This window comes from Schistocerca piceifrons, chromosome X, assembly GCF_021461385.2.
Source record: "Schistocerca piceifrons isolate TAMUIC-IGC-003096 chromosome X, iqSchPice1.1, whole genome shotgun sequence".
In the NCBI taxonomy this organism is placed as follows: domain Eukaryota; kingdom Metazoa; phylum Arthropoda; class Insecta; order Orthoptera; family Acrididae; genus Schistocerca; species Schistocerca piceifrons.
The window spans coordinates 974299277-974318762 of NC_060149.1; positions in this window are offsets into that span (position 1 = coordinate 974299277).

Genomic DNA, 19486 nt, shown 5'->3' on the forward strand with positions numbered 1-19486 from the left:
CTCAATACAATGGGCTAGGCAACAAGATCTTATGAAGAACGATATGGTGTGTGAAAATGGGTATTGTGTTGAATACGAGATGAAGCTGGAGAAAACTACAGGGAAAGATGGCGAAATTTGGAGCTGCTCCATTCGCAGGGACTGTAGAAAGAAATGTTCAATCAGGAAAATGTCATTTTTTGCTGGCAGTCATTTAGACATTTCTAAAATTTTGCAACTGTCTTACATGTGGGTTTTCGAACCCAATAGGCAAAAGTTTTTAATGAGGGAGCTCAAAATTGGCAGTGAGCACACTGTGGTCGATTGGTGCTAATTTTGTAGAGATATCTGCCATGAATATTTCTTAATTGAGCCAATAGTTTTGGGCGGCCCTGGCCATACTGTTGAAATAGACGAGAGCTGCTTCGTCAGCACCATCGAAGTCATAGGTGCGAGAGCAATGGGTCTTTGGTGGTTATGACGTTGAGACAAAGCAAAGCTTTATGGTTGCTGTGCCACAACGTGATGCTACCCATTTGCTGCCAATTTTGCAACAGTATGTTTTGCTACTGGAACCACAGCAGTTTCTGATTTGTGGCAACTTACAACACCATAGGTAACTTGGGCTACAATAATCTGGCTGTTAATCATTCGCTTTATTTTCTCGATCCCTTTACAAACGCAACCACAAATCACATGAAGTCAGTCTGGCAAAAAGCTAAAGAAAAAATCCTATAAGGCCTTTCAGAACTCACCGTGCTATGCTGAATAACTACCTGGCGGAATTTCTCTGGCGTCAATGTTTTGGGAAAATCCATTCCACAATTTTGTTATTAATTCCACCTTTCTTGAAGAGAGAGAGAGAGAGAGAGAGAGAGAGAAAAAAAAAAAAAATTAAATTCCGTGCATACATATGCAATATGTCATTTTTGATACAAAAAAAATTTTGAGACAGTTAACTGATTTTTTTTTTGCATCCAAATGAAAAATAAGTACTTTTTTGGTGAAGAGCGCGTCAGATATGACTGTAACACTCAAGTTTTGAAATAAAAAAATTTTTGGTATTCAGCGCATATATATGCTTATATCTTCAGAAATACGTGTTTCCTTCAAAAATAGGTACTTTTCTCGTGATCAGCGCATGTACTCCCTAGACTGCATAAGTGTCACGAAAAGCAGAATCAGATGTTTCCCTCGACCTATACAGCTGAAAGGAAGCCCAGATAGCAAGGAACCAATACAGCTGAAAGGAAGCCCAGATACCAAGGAACCAATAGCTACAACCCGAAGAGTGGAATCAGACATTTCCCTTGACCTATGTAGCTCAAATGCAGCTCTCAATACCTACCAGCAATAATAATAATAATAATAATAATAATAATAATAATAATGAAAACAATGTAAACTTCACACACCAACATAACTCAAAAAACATCACAAAAACCAAAACCTTCAACAACTCGAAAACGCAAAAACTTGTATATACACCAGATCAATTAAAACCAACCAAAGTACGATAAATGTAAAACAGACAGAACATCAGAATTACTACACATTAAAACAAAAATAAAAGTTTATTACCAACAAAAGCATGCAACAAAATCACCTAGGTTGACCGCCGCTACCAGTACGTACGTACGCACACGCACACGCACGCACACACACACACACACACACACACACACACACGCACGCACGAAGATTTCCAAATCCACATTACAGCACTGGCTACCCAGACTCAAATAAACCCATGTTACCATAGTGATAATGAACCCAATATCAGATGTTAAACTCAACAAACACAAACCAATTCAAAAACACACACACAACACCATTATCTCATGGGTCAAAGGAGACAGGTGGAACAGAACACTTCCAATGGCCCCTTAACTTAGTTCCTACCTCACGCAGACAGACAGGATGTGAGGACAAGAATGAATAGTTCTGAAAAATAAGATTAGTGTTTCACTTTTAAAAGTGTTAATCAGCAGTAGGGCCTCCTGGGATCTTGCTTCCTTGACTATCAGTAGTGACCAGCCATACTGTTTCTTTATAAAACAATTCCTTAATAACTTCATTGTTTAATATTTGGATTCTTGCACTGATATCACCTCACGTGTAAGGTTGTTCCCCCTATTGTTATCTCGACAACGAACTTCAACTCTAAGACATGATATCACGGTACATAAAAAGATTTTTACATGTTAGTCTGAGAACGTGGACAGTGACTAAGAAGGCATACCCTAAAATTGCACTTACTTTAAGTTTTCAAAATGTCACAACCCCTTTCTTCTGTCATTTACCACTCTTTAACCTCTGGCAACAATCTGTTAATATAAAAACTGCACTGTTTTTAGAGTTCATGTTAAACCACAGACCTCTCTATAACTGACTGGTTGGAGAAAGGCAAGACAAAGAACTGGTTATGAACTGTTGTGTCCAAATCAATCTTTGAAATGCCAACAACAGGATTAGTTAAAAATGTGATACCAAGCTTATGAACGACAACACCCTTAACGTGGTGGAGATATAAGACACAGAACTGATCAACTGCTCACATAACTAATAACACGAAAACATTAGCGAAATAAAATGCTAGAGACTAACAGGATCTCTGTGAGAAAAGGTAGTTTTGGGCCCATGATGTTCTTTCTATTAGTCCTTCAAATATATTAAAAACTTGAAAATACCAGACCACAATTCGAAAATGGAGCCTCACATAGGTACTCAAATGTATCTATGGAATGACCTACCTTAAATGTATCTGTGGAATGACCTACCAACCCAACTTATCCTAGATATATGTTTACACTAGTCTACAGATCAGCCTGTCAATGTAAATGAACACATATATACATCTTGTATGCCACAAGCATTCCCCCAGTCGAACAGCATCTCCAGTAGGCCTAGACTTAAAGTACACCTAGCAAACAATACAGTCTAAGCTACCAGCCACAAAAAATAAACTTCATATTATGATCAAAACACACACTCAAAATATTTCACTGAAACAAACAAAATATCATAGATGCCATATGACATCACAGTTCATATAGGCTACCTATGGCTCATGTTGTTCACTGGACTCCAAACACGTTTATTTTTTCACACACAAGCATTTATTGCTTAGTCCAGTTTCTTGAATAAGTATCATGAGGCTATCATGGTTAAGTTTGTCAAATTAACTCCCAAAAACATCTTTTTGATAGCAATATTCTTGAATACTGGTTGTTTCTCAGATTCCACACCCCCTTCAGAATACCAGCTTGGTGCTTTCTGGGGTTTAGATATTAGCTACACAGTCATAGTTACGCTACAATTAAAACAAAACTTATTCACAATTCCAATTACAATATCCACACATTTCATGTACCGGTATTCGTAAATACAGATCTTTACATACTTGGTTTAGGTGAAATAATGCCAATGCGTCACAATTATTTCGATGTGAGCAATGAAACTTTACGTAAAACATGACTGCGATACAATGCGTAATAAAATAAATATACCGAGGTCTAGAAATAAGCATGATTACACATAAAAGGGATGATTAATACAGTTCAATATTAAAAAATCTGTATTCAACAAAACCGTAGTCCTACAGAACTGGAGGGGTGCGACGGTAATGGTTTTATTTTATCAGTGAAATTACATACCAGTACTGGATGTTACTAATGCTCCAAAAACATCAGACAGTATATATAATAATGGTATGAGACAACGAAGGGAGATTATTTTAGGACGTATTTTCATCAATTTTGATATGTTATGACTCGTAATAGCCCTGGAGACGTCTTTTACAACAATCGAATAATTTGTAGCAGTACACCGATAAAAATAACTGCTTGCAACTAGCAAGTAATCGCGCAACGCGCAACCAAACTTCGAACACACAAATAACTTCTTAACCCGATACGATTACATGACAATGGACACCATTCGCATACTCAAAATAACAAACCTAGATAAACACAGCACTGAATTTCATACGCCTCAAAACAAACTGCTTTTCAGAGATTGTATTTTAATAAATGAAGACATACCGGAGCAGTGGATTTTAATAATACCGACAACCAAAGACAACAAAGCAACGGAACTACGCACTAGAACAAGCCAGTTTATTTGATTAATTTAAAATGTGAAGGAAAAAGCAGAGTTGTTATTTGCTGACATGAATCCATGGCTTTTTAGATTAAAGTACTGATTTCGAAAGTGGGGGCATTTGATGACAGAATTAAAAATCATTATTGACAAAGCCAATCCAATCCAATAGAGGTGGTGGTGGTTGTTGGGATGTTTAAGGGGGACTTCCAATAGAGACCGTAGATCTTACACTAATAACTAAACAAGAAATTTCCAGAAACTTACCTCCGCTTATAAAAATGTCCACAGTGTGCGTTAGAAAAATGTGTAGAAGAATGAAACTCAAGGAGAAAATACGAATTGCTTTGGAAGTAAAGGTTACTTATTATAAATGTCACTATCTTTATAGTAAATTTTGCATATGATTTTTACGGCTTAATGCTTTGGTTGCTATTATTGGCTCATTGTAACACGAGAGTTTCTTATTTAAATTTGAACAAAACCATTAAACAGAGGCACATTTTCGAAGTGTTGTTTGACTGTTTTAGTCACTCAGTACAAAACACCTTCCTATACTCTTTACTAGTTTCAAAAAATGGTTCAAAAGGCTCTGAGCACTATGGGACTTAACTTCTGAGGTCATCAGTCCCCTAGAACTACTTAAACCTAACTAACCTAAGGACATCACACACACCCATGCTCGAGGCAGGATTCGAACTTGCGATCGTAGCGGTGGTCTGATCACTGAAAATATTACTGCAACTTTTCTGAAGTGTATAATCCTCGACTCATTTGCCAGATTTATGCATTCTGTAATCTCACTAAATAACTCAAGGAAAATAACAGAGACAGTTCTATCCTTCTCCAATCCGTGCATGTATCATGTCTTCAGTGAATTCGGCACCGACAGGACATTACGAATTTTACTTTTTTAAATGTCCAACCACACATGTATATTTCCTTGTCCAGCAGTTCATTCGGTTGGGCAGTCTCCAGTATACGTTTCCTTCTGTGTTTTGTTTGTACAGCACCAATCATCCACATAGATTTTAACTTATTTTTTTGCCAGTGCACTGTTAGTATCTGCGAAAACAAAAACTGCTGCACAAGCTCTGCAAACAACAAATGTGATCTTACAAAACATCAAACAATGGTTCTTCGACAATAAAGTGAAAACGAATGAAGAAATAACACAACAAAATCTTACATGTAGCCTTACAAATGTTGCATACCCCGATAATATGGAGGCTATCAAACTGCTGGGATTCCTGGTTGACAGCAAATTAATAATTAATGAACAAACAGTGTATGTGTGCTCCCAGCTCTCCGATGTACTGTCTGCAGAAAGTAAGTTGACACTCGGCGCCGTGGCTTATGGGAATGACTGTAAATGGGAGATGCCTCCACTGTCACTCGCTTCAGCCACCGCGCCGAGTGTCAACTTAGTTTGTGTGTACAGTAATATACCTTCTGAGGAGAACAGGTGTATTAGCTGACCCATACCTTATAACAGTGCATTATGCAATATTTAATAGCCACATCAATCATGGCCTACTGTTATGGGGATATTCTGAAGGCTGCAAGAATGTGGCAGTGCTACATAAAAAAAGTAGTCAGAATCTTTGCATCAAGCTAAAGACTGCAGCACTGCAAGCCTATGTTCACCCAATTAGGAATAATGAAATCTACATCCATTACGTGTTTTTATACCACATCAGAGTAAAAGAAAACCAAGGTGTTATCTGCACGAGACAAGACATGCATAATCATGAAAGGAACATTGATACAATGGTTGCTTTAAAAATATTCAACTCATTGCCCCAGAAGTGCAGTTCCTGTCACCAGGACCATTCAAAAGGACAACTGCACAAGATATGAAAGAGTAATCTTCTCTCTCTCTCTCTCTCTCACACACACACACACACACACACACACACACACACACACACACACACACACACCGAAGCGCCAAGGAAACTGGCATAGGCATGTGATTTCAAATACAGAGATATATAAACAGACAGAATATGGCAATGCCTATGTAAGACAAGAAGTGTCTGGAGCAGTTATCAGATCGGTACCTACTGCTACAATGGCAGCTTATCAAGATTTAAGTGAGTTTGAACATGGTGTTATAGTCAGTGCAAGAGGGATGGAATACAGCAGATCTGAGGTAGCGATGAAGTAGTGATTTCCCCATATGACCATTTCTCGAGCATATGGTGAATATAAGAAATCCAGTAAAACATCAAATTTACGACATCGCTGTAGCTGGAAAAAATCTTACAAGAATGGGAGAAACGACGACTGAAGAGAAGCATTCAGTGTGACAGAAGTGTAACCCTTCTGCGAATTGCTGCAGATTTCAATGCTGGGCCATCAGTGTGCAAACCATTCAATGAAACAGCATCAATATGGGCTTTCGCAGTCGAAGGCCCACTTGTGTATCATTGACAACTGCACAACACAAAGATTTACACCTCGCCAGGGCCCGTCAACAATGACTGATACCATGTTGCCTCTTTTCAAATTGTATCGAACGGATGGACATGTATGAGTATGGAGACAACCTCATGAATTCATGGACCCTGCATGTCAGCAGGCGACTGTTCGACCTGGTGGAGGCTCTGTAATGGTGTGGGACGTGTGCAGTTGGAATTAAATGGGACCCCTTATACTTCTAGATACGATTCTGACACGTGACATATATGTAAACATCATGTCTACCTGCCTCCATTCATGTCCATTGTGCATTCCGACGGACTTGGAAAAATCCAGCAGGTCAATCCGGCACCCCACACGTCCAGCACTTCCGCTGGCCTCCAAACTCTCCAGATATGAACATGTTTGGGCATACCTGGGATGCCTTGCAACAAGCTGTTCAGAACAGATTCGACCCCCTTCTACACTAGCAGACGTATGGGCAGCACTGCAGGATTCATGGTGTCATTCCTACCATGACTACTTTAGACATTAGTTGAGTCCATGCCACGTCATGCTGCAAAACTTCTGCATACTCGCGGGGGCCCTACCCGATATTAGACAGGTGTACCAGTTTCTTTGGCTCTTCAGTGTGTGTGTCATATATATTTCCTTATATATATGAAAAATGATAAATAACTCTTGCATATTTAATCTTCACACAGTCCGTCCAATCATGACTGGTAAACGACGCAGATCCAGAAATTAAAAACGTCAAGTTACTGGTATTTCTATAGATACGTTTACTTTGCACACCTTATGTTATGGAAGTAAGAGCTCTGGAAACCAAGGGGCTGTTAGTTCTGTTTTGCATATATATCTACTTGATTAGTTCTCATTAGTTGGAAAATAATATTGTGGAAATATGAAACCTACCACCCCAAGAAACGACAGTGAGAAGATGGATGTCATGTAAAAATAAGCAAACACTGCAGAAAGTGCTAGATTCCCAATTTCTGGAATAGACAGGAAGATTTATGGGTCTCTACGTCAGCCGAACATAATGAATAGAATAGTTTGGTAAATTCCATAAATGGATATAAGTCTGCCACAGCAGCCTGTATTCGAGATGACTGTAACTGCAAAATCATCTGAAAGGAAAAAAGATCAAGGTTAATTACAAATACACACTTTCTATCTAATCAAGTGCTTCAGATGAAGGATGTTTCATTTATTTATTTATTATACACCTTTAAAAATGCAACCAACATAATCTTTTGTGTACACAGACATAGCAATACAATTACATAAATAACAAGCACAGACTAAAAAATATTTTACGTAATTACTATTCGACATTAAATTGTCCATCATACTGTGCATGATGTATTCTGTAGAATCACATACATAAGTTTAATGTAATGAAACTATATTACCGTCTGAGATAATTTTTAAAGCCTATTTCGAACTCTTCTATTGTATAAAATGCTTTTTCTCTCAAAGCCACATCTGTGCGACGTCTTTAAACATATTGGTGACACATTGTGTACCTGTAGTGACAACATATTAAACTGTTTTACCCTCATGTATTTGTAACTGTCTAGAGTTTCCGTAAGTCTAGCGACTGTGATATCTGTCTTCTGTTTTAGGTGTGTATTATATTGATGGGCCACGTTGCTACACCACCGCGGGGTCGAGGCACCTTGCCACAGTTCCTGCAGCTCCCCCCCCCCCCCCCCCCCCCATCAGAGGTTCGGATCCTCCCTCGGGCATGGATGGGTGTGTTATCCTTAGCGTGAGATAGTTTTAGATTAAGTAGTGTGTAAACCAATGACCTCATGACCTCAGCAGTTTGTCCCAATAGGAACGTACCACAAATTTCCAAAATAACATCAATGGGTAGAGTGTTTTAGTTTGTAATAATGCTAGTTTTCTTTTGTATGTATTAGACAACTTAATATGAAGAGGAATGTAGCTGTTGGTATTTTTATTTTTATTTTAAATAGGGTTTCCAAGACTCATTATTTATAGCCCCACAGATGCATCTGAACTCCTTATTTTTGCCAAATGTGATCTTTTTTTGCTCCAGGGAAATTCCTCAATAACACAATGGCATGTCAATGGTGCTTGGCAAAAGGTATAGTATGCATTTAGCAATAGCTTATCATTAACACATGACCTTAGTTTACCTAACAAAATTCAGTGAGATGGAACCACTTACTGGCTCCACTGAAATGATCCCTACTTTACTGCTTTAATGCTCCTCAATTTTTACCAGTTGGAACAACAGTGGTACCATCATAACATAAATTTTCACATACTAATCACTGGTTATGACATAACGTATCGTTAGTCACTAAAATTAGGAAGTATTATGTTATGTGGCTGGCATTTGGCTGAAATCAGAAATTAGTGGCTAGTGTTTGGTTGAAATCAGAAATCGGTCATGTGACATTCCTCACTTACTAATTTTGAGACACAGTATTGTATCCATCATATTTCGTTGTTTCCATGTTATAATTTGGTTTTTTTGACAGTATGCAATTTGAAGGCAACGTCAAATAGAAGATTTATCACAAACACATCACTCTATATACGATTTGTTATAATTAAATATCTCTTAGACACATCAGTCCTTAAGAGATTTCAAGATGAAATGCATTCACTGTGGTTAGAGACGTATTGTTACAGAACTGAAAGAAGTAGGATAATATCCTAGAACACACTAATACCTTTTCTCTCCAGCTTTGCTTTTGTAACACATTCTGGGTCTTCTTATTTATGTAATAGAAGCATGTCCCACAATATTCGATGTTATTTACATGAAATGAGTTTCTTCTCTTTCATGGCTTCAAGCTTAAAAAATGAACGATGAAACTGCTGCTAGTGAAACAAGCAGTAAAGACATTTACATCATATGAAATTTATATTTTTTCTTATCACAAATACTTGACCTTTTTTTAATATGTCATGATTCCTGAGGGTGTGGTTAGGTGGGAACCTACAAGTAAAGCTTAAGTTACTGCGAGTGAAACAAGCAGCAATCATATGTATAGTCTTGCTTGTTACCAATACTTTGTGGTTTCTTTGAAATAAGCCACGATTTTTGAGAGTGTGGTTATACACAAACCAAAGAGCACAGCTTAAATTGGTGCAAATGAAATGAGCAGCAACCATATTTATAGTTTTGCTTGTCATAAATGCTGTTTGGGACTGGCCGAGCGGTCTAAGGCGCTGCAGTCATGGACTGTGCGGCTGATCCCGGCGGAGGTTCGAGTCCTCCCTCGGGCATGGTTGTGTGTGTTTGTCCTTAGGATAATTTAAGTTAAGTAGTGTGTAAGCTTAGGGACTGATGACGTTAGCAGTTAAGACCCATAAGATTTCACACATATTTGAACGTTTTGTCATAAATATTTAGTTATGATCGAATCTTTAGCAGCGCTTTCATAAATGTGGTAGTCAAGACAAAGAGCACATTACACTGTGGGGGAAAGACATCATGTCACAGTTTGATTTCATGCGAATGCCAGTCACACACTGTGGTACTTCCTGATTTCAGTCACTCATAGCATAAGAAACAGTCCCTAATACAACATAAAAATGCTATCAAGTTATTGTGTCTTTTCATATAAATCTTTTCACTTATATCTACTTTATCAGCTTTCACTTTGTAATTTAAGTTTTCTTATTTAGAAACTATCATCAGAATTACTAACACTTAGTGGAAACCAGAACCACCCACAGTAACATTGTGTGTGTGGAGGATAGCTTCTATGGACTAATCCCACTAACTCTGATACGAAAGTGTGTTTCACTTTGCTTTTTGGTACTTTTGTTAAATATAGTTTTTAAGCATATGAGATAGATTGATCAAACTGTGAGGTCAAAATGTCGTGATGGAAGTGATCTGATTAATCTAAAAGAAGATGTTTTAGTCATTATTAATTAACTAAAACAGAAATAAGGATGTAGCAGCAAATTTCGAGATAACTCAACCTTACAAAATCCGACGCCTAATACGTAATGTGCTAATTAGATACAGTCTTTTAATATACCAATTAAATTATGTACAATTTTGATTTTGTAGTAATTAATGTTTTCGTAACTTTTAGCCCTTCTGTCCCCACACCAAACCAGTTTAGTCAATATATTACAAACACGATTTGCCTCCAAACAACAGAGACAGAGTGTAAGGATACCTGAACATCATTTTGGTTGTCTTTGAAATTGTTTAAACGATAATTTGATTGAAAAGTCATTGTGTAATTACAACCTGACGCCATAAGAACGACATTACACATCACCATTGTAAAATTAGCTGTTATAGGCAGTTATCTACTAACCAACTAATAAGGGACACATTTGTTTGGTTTGACAGCTTCAGATGACAGTGTGTATTTTCTTTTCTGAGCTATGATATGGTGCAAACATTGATGGCAGCCATATTTAAATGCAGCAAACGTGGATGTTTGCAGAAATTTATTCAGGAGTGGTCAAGGTTTTAAAATTTTCGTATTTGATATGACCCTCAGCAGACAATTATACCCTAAGAATAAATTGTAACATGGTATTATCAGTTTTATTGTATCTCAAAGCATTGGTAGTTTACTCAGTATATTTTGAAGAACACACTACTTTCATAACCCAAAAGGCAAGCATATTTCATAAATAAATGCAAAGTAAATCTTTTTGTACTAGTAATAATGAATATGGATACATTCTTTTCAATTAAACGATCGAAAATGACATTTGCATATGATTCAACAAATCGGGAAATTATGGCAGACAATATTCACTAAAGATATTTTCATTCATATAGTTATAATGTTTAGATTGTCACTGAATACTGCAATAGAGCGAAAAAGTCAGACAGGCTACATAAACCTTGTTGAATTTCACAAAAATAACAATAAAAAGTGACTGATTAAAATAGTAACTTTTAAGTCATCTGGCTTACAAAATGTAAAGTCTGATCATGTGAATGGATTTATTAGATTATTTTCACACAATCCAGTGTTTTGGGCTGACCTGCATAATTAAAGTAAAATGAAGCTTCTTTTTTGGTTTGTTTGGATAATGTGCAACCCACAGTCAGCATTCTAAGCTCCCAAAAAACTCAAGTTAACCAGTAGAACTGACTTAACAGCCTAGAACTGAAGAAACAAGATGATACTCTAACACCAGGTTGTCACAATATTGTGCAACATGCCTACTGCACTTCAGGGTTCATAACTCTATAGCTACATGTAGGCAATGGTTTTGCCACAGTGGTAACACCGATCCCCATTGGATGACCCAAGTTAAGCGCTGTAGAGCTTGGCTAGCACTCGGATGTGTCACTGTCCCTGTCTGCCAAGTGCTGTTTGCAAGTGGGGTGCATCGAGCAGGTAGTTTGGAGAATTTAAAAAGGGAAACGAATAGCTTGAAGACTGATATATTTGAAATTAGTGAAGTGCAGTGGCAGAAAGAACAGGACTTCTGGTCAGGTCTGTACGGGGTTATAAATACGAAATCAATTGGGGATAATGCTGGGATATGTCTAATGATGAAGAAGAAAATAAGGGTGTAGGTTAAGTTTCTATGAACAGCATAGTGAACACATTATCGTAGTCAAGAAAAAAATGAAGCCAACATCCACTACAAAATTACATGTTTATATCCCAACTAGCTTTGCACATGACGTACAGATTGAAAGAATTTATGATGAGATAAAATAAATTATTCTGATAGTTGAGGGAGAGTAAAATTTAACTTTGATGAGGATTGGAATTAGGTAGCAGGAAAACGAAAAGAAGGGAAAAGAGTAGCAGGACAAGGACTGGGGGAAAGAATGAAAAATTCTGGTAGATTCTGCATGGATCATAATTTAATCATCACTAATAGATGGTTTAAAAATCATGAAATAAGGCTGTACACATGGCAAAGACTTGCAGACACAAGAAAGATTTCAAATACATTACCTGATGGTAGGACAGAGATCTCGAAACCAGATATTAAACTCAAAAAATTTCCAGGTGCAGATATGGATTCTGCAAATATTTTTATTGGTTATGAATTGCACATTAAAACAGAGGAAACTGCAGAAAGGTAAGAAATTAACGTGATGGGACACAGATAAGTCGAAATAAGCAGAGGTTGATGAGAATTTCAAGGAAGAAGTAGGCAACTATCGACTGAAAGAAGCTTAAGAAACCCAACAGAAGGCAAATGGGTAACACTGAGAAATAAAATGGTGAAGATAGTAGAGTATCAAACAAGTAAAAAGAAAAGGACCAGTAGAAATAGCTGGATAATGCACGAGATATTGAAATGATTGACGAAGAAGAAAATATAAAAATACGGCAATTGCAGCCATGAAAAGGAAATACAGATGTCCAAAAAGAGAGATTGACAGCAAGTGCAAAATGGCTAAGCAGGACCTGCTATATGAGAAATGCAAGGATTAAGAAGCATGTATAACTAGGCAAAGATAAATTCCGCCCACAGAAAATTAAAGAGTCCTTTGGAGAAAGGGAAGCTGCTGTATAAATAGCAAGAACTTCAATGGCAAGCCAGTACTAATCAAAGAAGGCAAAGTTGAGAGGTGGAAGATATACACAGAAGAGCAATGCAGTGTAAATTATGTTGAAGGTAATGTTATGGAAAGGGAAAAGAAATTAGATGAAGATGAGCTGAAAATATAACACTGGAAGAAGAATTTTGGCAGAACACTGAGGACTTAAGTGGAAACAAGGGCCTTGTAGTGGACAATATTCAGTGCGGATTATTAGACGCTGTAGAGAGCCAACCATGACAAACTATTTTACCTGATGTGCAAGATGTAAGAGACAGGCGAAATACCTTGAGAATTCAAGAAGAATGTATTAATTCCAGTTTCAAAAGAGGCCGCTGCAGATAAGTCCGAATATTACCGAACCATCAATTATTTAGTCATGGTTGCAAAATACAGACACTAATATTCACAGAAGAATGGAAAAAACCATTAAAGCTGATATTGGGGAATATGTGTTTGGGTTCTGGAGTATGAAGGTACACACAAAGCAATACTGAGACTACGAATTATCTTAGAAGACAGTTTAAATGAAGATAAACCTACATTTATAATTTTGGAGACCCACAGAAAGCTTTCAACAATGTTGATTGGAATACAGTCTTTTAAATTCTAAAGGTAGCTGGGATAAAATACAGAGAGCAGAAGGTTATGTACTTCTAGCGAACAGACCGTATTGCAGTTATGAAATCGAAGAGCATGAAACATAACTTTAAACGTAATTTTAAATCTTTGTAAAATTTTTTCTCCCTTACATGGTTAGTGTCGAATATTTAACACCTTACCTCATTCGCATATTAATCAGACGTTTGAAGGTGTTTCATACATATGAGTTTGAATCTTTCAAGAATCAGGTGATGGGTTTACTGATGAGGCACGTAAGAGTTTTAGTTGATTTTTACTGTTTTGACAGCAAAGTAACTGAGGATGGCGGAAGCAGAGAGGATATAAAATGCAGACTGGTTGTAGCTAGAAACACATATCTCAAGAAGCAGAATTTGTTAACATCTAATACAAATTTCAGTGTCAGGAAGTGTTCTCTGAAGCTATTTGTGTGGAGTGTAGCCTTCTACAGAAATGAAATGTGCATTACAAGCAGTTCAAATAAGAAGAGAATAGAAGTTTTCCAAATATGGTACTACAGAATAATGCTGAAAATTAGATAGGTAGATCGAGTGTCTAATGAGGTGGTACTGAATCTAATTGGGGAGAAAAGAAATTTATAGAAGAATTTGACTAGAAGAAGGGACCATTTGGTACTACATGTCCTAAGGCATGAAGGTAGCGGTAGTTTGATAGCAGAGGGAAGTGTGCTGAGTAAAAATTGTAGAGGGAGGCCAAGCGATGAATACAGTTAAGCAGTTTCAATTAGAGGTTGCTGTATTTAGCCAACATGGGGAGGCTTGCACAGGATACAGTAAGGTGGAGAGCTGCACAAACCAGTCTTTGATTCAAGACCACATCAACAACTTCATCACGTTTTATTGGTAGCATTATTATTATTATATTTTCCTTATTACTATGCTTGAGACGCTGGAAACAAAGGGAATGGATACCGCTACTAGCTTCACAGTTGTGTTAGGCTTTAACCATAAAGATTGCACTGTCTGAGAGGCTAATTTTGCATTTTTGAATTGATGTGTTAATCCGAGAATGTTATTAAAATTGTATTTAGAGAAATACAATATCACTCTTTCCAACGATCTGTGTGCTGAGATGACGTGGATGCGACCACACCCTGCTCTGTACTGCTATGAGAGTATCACGCCACTTCAAGACAGCCAATCCCGTGTCAGCACGTCACCACGTGACCGACGGAATGACGGCAGCTTACGGGACTTTGTTCTTCCTGTTTCTTTTGCGCAGTACTCTTGCCATACGACTGGGCAAGCTGACGCATTGGTTAGCTCACTGTACTCGCATTTGGGAGGACGACGGTTTAAACCCGCGTTCGGCCTTCCTGATTGAAGTTTCTGTGATCTCCCTAAATCGTTTCAGGCAAATGCCGGGGTGACAGCTTTGAAAGGGTACGGCCGACTACCTCCCCCGTCCTTCCCTAATCCGATGCGACCACCGATGATCTCGTTATTTGGTCCCCTCACCCCAAATCAACTCAAACCCTCTTACCAAATGAGGCAACATAAAAGAAATCTATTGCTTCTATTAGTGAAAACACGATTTCTCGAAAGTTTTTAAAAAAATGTTAATCATGACAAATGACAACCATCCTGTGGTTTTCCACACTCATGCAGCATATTTGTTTGCAGAACCATTATAGCCGTAGTTGCGGCATGAGTGAATAAACACCAAGTATGAAGAAAAAATTACGACTAATCGTGGTAATTTAGAAATCTGATAATTTCCGGTATGAAAAACTGTCATCATACCCACTCCTGTGTGTGAGTTTCGTCTGAGGCGAAACGACGGGAAACTCAAAGCGGTCACAAGTCAGTGTAGTGCGATTTAGGATTAACAATAAGTTGTAAAACGAAGGGCAGCAGCGATCGAGTATTCGCTGCTGCATGGTGGTCTTACGTAGCAGCGGCGTGCGAGACGAAAGTGGAGGAGGCTGGCAAAGAAGGCGTGGCCAATATCTTATTCACAATCTCTCGACGTCAGCTATTATCGACTGATCGAGAAAAAGAAGTAGTCCATCTTTAGGCAAAGCCTTTACAAACTATTTCATTATGCCTAACTTTATATGTAGAGGTGGCAGGAGGACGTTATTTGGATCTACAAGGTTTTGTGTAGAATGTTCTTCTCACCAGGGTTTAAAGACTTCCTCACAGACGAGTTCTTTCTGTACCAGTGTTCATCCCTAGCCCTACTGTCCCATTCACACAAGAAACATGGAAATTTGGTAAAGCCACCTTGCTGACCAAGGAGCATGCATGTTACTTTTAGATCGCCACATATCATCCAACCATGAGCAGAATAGCCTATTTTATTTAACATTATTTCTATATTTTCATAGCTTTTTTTCATGTGTACAGAATGTCCAACAGGTATAGATGCATACATGTTACAATTGTCTAATAAAACAGCCTTAAAACTAGTTTTGGATGAATCAATAAACATCCTCCAGTCTTCCTTGTTGTATTCAATACCAAACTCATTCATCAGACCTGGAATGTCTGAGCAGTGCACTAAATCACCTTCTTGTTGAAAAAAGTTGGAAAATTGCTGCTCACTCTTTCTATGCATGTATATGCTGGTTTCAACTGCCAATAACTTCTTTTCTTTTAATCTAAAGCCAAGCAATTCAACTTTTTCTTTCATTAAGCCCAGATCCCTAACCAAATCGTTAAGCTCGGTCTCAGTAAACAATTTGGGCTCTAGACTTTCTGTATTGCATTGGAATTTATCATCATCTGGTTCATCTAAATCACATTGTGCATCAGAAAATACTTCTGTTAGAACAGAATTTAAATCATCTGGTGGGTCAGGAAACAGCAAATCTACACCATACCTTACTGGTCGGATGGCAGATGAAAGGTTAGAGTAGCTTATTACCTTTTTTGTTTTCCTCATAATGACCAGTAATATCAACACTGCAAAAGTAGCAATCATCGGAATGATTTCTTGGCCCCCTCCATATCATGGGAACAGCAAATCTAAAGGCTTTTCTCTCCTTTTTGAACCATTTTCTCAGGTCTCCAACACACACACAATATGCCTTGTGTAGCGCCTAAAATTTATCTTGATCACCAAGTTTAGATCGAAAGTATGATAGATAAACGTTTTTCAAAAAGTCAACAATGTTTCTTTGGTGTTTTTAATCACAAATTCAACACAAATGTAACAAAAACTGTCAGCAGAGTTTTTACAACCACAATTAAACACTGTATTGAGCACATGTACAGGAAACGAGAAAGTGAAGTTAGATTGACAGTATACAAACCACCATCTGTTAACACAAAAATAGAATTGACCTTTCGTGCCAGCAAATGTTTCTCATCTACATTTATTACACCTCATTTTAAATTATTTTAACTATACAAAAGCTGTTAAATTCTTTAAAAAATCGCTTAATTTAATGAATTTAACTGTAAAGTGTGAAGAAATGGTGGGTGATACAGTTTTTGAAGTATCATATTTAGATTTCCCATCCTAACAATAAAAAGAATAAGGTATTTTCACCAAAAAGTTTTCCATTGTTGGTCTGTGTAATTATTTGTTAATATGGATTTCTCTTCACTGTAACTTTTCTGGTGCTGTAAGCTGTATATTTTTCTCAAATTAGTAACTTTCTGCTAATTAGGAGATAGCATTTCTTTGGAAGTACAATTGTACTGACCATTCATATATGATGCAAAAACACTTGATAAAGGTTTGTTTTCAAATATGAGTTGTAACGTTACATGCATTCTGCTTAACCTTAATGAAAGTTATCTTAATCCATTTTGACATATAAAAAATGTTTGTTTTGTTTTTTTCTCTTGCATGCAATAATTCATATTGTCACACAGTATGCAGTTTCATGGCAAGTCACATCTCCGATGGAATAAACAGCCGAACCAGCAAGTACCACAAAAGTAAAGTAAAGCAGCTGCCGTCATTCCACCTTGCAGACATGTGGCGCCCATCCTTACCCATGTACATGCACAGACAGTCATAAACTTCCAAACAACGTGCTATTCTAGAACAACAAACTTATAAAAAACCGGTATGCTCACTATGATACTCATCATTTGTCGGCCTGGTAGACATTGTGCAACACATTACCTTACCCAAGTGGTATGTTATACTGTATGTCACCTTTTTGTGTATGTAAATGATGTCATCACAACCACAGGACATAGAGAAATAAATAATACTGCTAGTTCAGATTGTACATTTGTCTTCAGAAACGAAAATTGTTAAAACTTTGTAAAATAAAAACCCTTTACTTATGGTATTTGAACTAAGTAATATTTCATATAATTCCATTTCAAAACATCTTTACTCATGATATAGCCCTAACCTTACTTAATGATTACTTGTGGATTACTTACAAAGACTCAGTAAAAATTTATCATTTCAATGTATCTGATCTCAGATACTATGCTTGAGGTCGGATAAACACTGGTGCAAAGTAACCATTCTTCAATAGGAATTTGAATTCTTGAAGTAAGTTATAGTCTTAAAATGTTATGACCATATATTATTTTTTCATTGTCTCTATTTATGTATGTGGACCAGCCACAATGGTGGCTGGTAAACCAGCTGTACCTCTGTTTTAATTATCAATGGTCTATTCAGACACAGTGAGTATTCATAGCCTAGTCATGGTGACTGGACATGGAGTAATTATTAATTCCTATTATGAATTGATCATAGTTGTATCTTCATCTGGATTACCAACTAAACTTGTGAGGAAACATAGGCTTAGGAGCCTCATTTCTTATTTCCTCTACACTTCCTTCAAGTAGGATAAGGTAAGCAGGCAGTTAACCTACTTATTCTAAGTTAAGCTAACATTCCCTAAAAATGTGTATAAACTAAATCATGTGATTTAACCATCCAAAATAAGTAAAAATTCCCCTCGTAAAAAGCTCCTAGCAAACAAAGGTACTGCTAACCATAAGAAAAGTACGAAACATTCTAAGGAATAGTTGTGAAACACGCAAACATCCCAAGTCGTTGGATGTATCCATTCAGTTCTGACAGCAAATTATAGTTTTCCATAGACACTTCGAGCTTTTCGGAGTTTATATATTAATCTGTCAATTCCAAACAATCAAATGTAATAAATGTTGATAACAACTAATGTAGTAAACTCGTTAACTTCCTACTTTCTGTGTTAAGAGCAGCACACAAAGTTAAGACAATTCTGTCCTAGTTATCCATTTCTGAAATGAGTATAAGAATTAGACCACAAAACTCAGGTTCGTTCCTATATTTTGCAACTTTGGAGTAATCCTCAAAGCTAATAGTATCCTACTTCTGCAGAAACCCATAAATACTCCTCCTCCTACAGAAAAATCCTTCATAAAGACCATTCAAATTTTATACCTATATTGGCCCTATATATATGCCTCCATTTTTCCTCCATTTAAACTTAAGTAATACTCCCTTTATCCCACCTGCACTATTCATAATATAATTCATGTATATATGCGTATCATAGCCTGTTCATTATTACATCACTCCCATTAAACCGCTACTTTCTCGTCTTTCCTCTTATAACTTTAGTTACCTTAATTCTATTGTATTTTGAACCCATACCTTATTACTGAGCTTCCTCTTAAATATACTACTGTCTCTTAAATATACGACTGTCTCTTAAATATACTACTCTTTGTTCAACTCAGCATGAGCAAGAAACATTATTTTGAGTAAAGTCATCTAGACCGATATTAAGATTTTCTTCATTTATTACACCACTTCAGCTCCTGCCACAATCAGAGATCGAAAAGCTTAGAACTTACAGAACAAGGTTGTCCTTGACAAAATATATGTTGTTCCTTTTAC